This window comes from Furipterus horrens, unplaced genomic scaffold (assembly GCF_987537825.1).
Source record: "Furipterus horrens unplaced genomic scaffold, mFurHor1.1.pri manual_scaffold_1, whole genome shotgun sequence".
Lineage (NCBI taxonomy): Eukaryota > Metazoa > Chordata > Mammalia > Chiroptera > Furipteridae > Furipterus > Furipterus horrens.
The window spans coordinates 1,540,061-1,542,627 of NW_028327171.1; the positions used below are offsets into that span (position 1 = coordinate 1,540,061).

The following is a 2,567-nucleotide window of genomic DNA, read 5'->3' on the forward strand; positions in this document are numbered from 1 at the left end:
CAGGATGCGCAAAGCACCCTTCCTGCCCTCGAGGAGGCTGCAGTCTGCTGGGGGTTCCAAGCGACCGCCGTGGGGGGTGGTAAGTGGCCCCTGGGTGTTCTCAGCACTGAGTGGGGTGTGCTCCCCTCTTCCTGAGTGAGCGCACAGCCAGGGCCTTCCCTGCCTCCTTTGGAATCACACGTGGTGATGTGACTCAGCTGTCCCAACGGGCTGCAAGCAGAAGCCACGCTGTCCACAGCGGGCTCAGCCCGCGCACCGCCTCCCAGAGCCAGGGCAGAGCGGTCCAGCTGTGGACACAGATGAGGACCGTGTCCCTGAGTCCAGAGAATGGGGGAGTGATGACCCGACAACTTGAAAAAAGAAATTGAGTCCCCGCCCGCCAGCCTGGCCTCCGGCTGGGCAGAGGGAGCAGAGCGGCCCCCGAGCCTGGCACACTCACTTCGAAGCTGGTACTTCAGGGGCGAAAAGGAAAACAACCGTAATCTTAAAACCACGTCACGCTGGTGTCTCCCGACTTATCTTTATTGTGAAAAGTTCCAAACGTACAGCAAAGCTAAAAGAATTGTACAGTGGACGTCACATGCCCACAACTTGAATTCTGCCTTTAACGTTTTACTCTTACTTTCTTTTTTGATTATAATCTATCCATTTTTCTACCCACCCATCTGTTTTATCAGATTTTACTTTTTGGATACAATTCAAAGTATATTGAAGACACTTTGGATACATGTTATTAACTAGACTCGAATCGTCGTTTCTGCCTTGATGGCACATTGATATAGAACGAAACGCACCGATCTTAAACTGAGCTCTGACAAGCATGGCACCTGCGTGACCCAAAGCCCTGTTCGGATAGAGGTTATTCCATTTTCCTAGATGTTCTATTGGGATATTTCTCTTAGTTATAACATATGTTATAATATCATATGTAATATCAAGGTACATACTAACTGTAATGATAGCTCACTGACTGAACATCTTTTATGCTTCAGGAGCACAGCTATGTGCACATCTTACTTAATTTTCACAGTCATGCTGTGATGTAGGTGCGATTAGCTCTGTCCTCTAGATTAACAACAAATTCCGGGTAAGAAATTGCTCCCCCGCCTGTAAGTGGCAGCGGGGCCCGGCTTCGCGCTCCGCTCTGTGTGGCTGACCTGCCTGGGCCCAGAGCAGCCGGCTTCACGGAGGAGGGACATCGGAGCCCCTGCCTGCGCCCCGCCCTGGAAGGCCGAGCTGAATGCACCGGCAGAGGGACAGAGCGGCGCTGCACACAGGCAGCAGCATCTCCCTGCGCCTGGGCTCGGAGCGACAGTGCAGGGGCCGCCGAGGACCCGGGTGGACAGTTGCCCAGGTCTCCGGTGCTTTGCTAAGAGGCTTAGGCTCGGTCCTCTCAGCAGTGCGGGGCGGTCAGAGGGGTTCGAGCAGGGAAGTGACACAGGTCTGCATTTTCGGACGCAGTTGACAGTACTGTTGGGGACGGAGAAGCTTCTGTGGGGAAGACACGGAGCCAAGACCAGTCATGAAGCCGGTGAAATAGTGCAGGCGCCGGGGGACCCAGACAGGGACAGTCACTGCGCAGGCCACGGGCAGGGCCGGGAGGCCGATCAGAGTCCCCGTCTGGTTGTTCCCGCTCCCGGACCCCCTCCTGTGCTCTGGGGCCGGAAGTCTGCCCGTGCGCGCTGCGGTGGGGCTGCCGGTGCCCCCCAGAGCCTCGCTCCTGCCAGAGTCGGCCACGTGTCCGCTGGGCTGACGCAGGTGACGACCGCTGTGTGGTCGGGTTTGGGCCCCTGGACGGAGCGGGTCGGGGGCGGGGCGGGGCCTCATGGTGTCACCGTGCTCCCTCCCTCCCTCCCTCTCCCCGTGCTCACGGGCTGGGATGCGGGGAGGTGTGTGGAGTCCTGGCTGGTGAAGGCCCCGGAACGGGGGCTGCTGTCTTTTCCCCTGTGGCCTTGGATGTGGTCTCTGATTTTAATTTCCCAGAAATTATGCCATCGCGTGTCCCACGTGTGGGGAAATCGCAGGGGTCAGCACGTCCGGGGTGCAGTGGACAAGCCCCGCCTGGGAAAACCCCCTTTGCGATCACGGAGTCTCCCCACTGGGTAAGTATGGATAACAGTTCTCTACCAGATGTATTTTTCGCAGTTATTTCCCCCCAGTCTGTGGCTTGTCTTCTAATTCTCTCGATATTGTTTTTGAAAGAACAAAATTGTGAGTTTTAAGGAAGTTCAGTTCATCCACTTTTTCCACGGATCATGCCATTAGGCACATGCCTGTCTCTAAAAGGGCATCCCCGGTCATTAGGTCTATCCTGTTGTGTCCTAGGAGTTTTAGAGTTTTAGAGTTCTGCAATTTATGTTTAGGTCCGCGACCCATTGCGAGTTAATTCTTGCGGATCCCTGATTTTTCAGCAATTTTCTTCCTCTCCTCGCCATCCCTGGAGGAGAGGAGGGTGGACAGGCCAAGCGAAGCTTGCGGTTATTGGCGGTTTCGCAGCCGCTGCAAGACCTCCAGCCTGGTTTGGAGTGGGGCACACTGGTGACCCTGGTCTCCACACCGCGGAACAA

General features: G+C 55.8%; 1 pseudogene; it reads right to left on the reverse strand.

The window, feature by feature from the left end:
• Positions 1 to 1,968: 1,968 nt before the first annotated feature.
• Positions 1,969 to 2,110, reverse strand: LOC150020489 (U1 spliceosomal RNA; annotated as a pseudogene).
• Between the last annotated feature and the right edge of the window lie 457 nt (positions 2,111 to 2,567).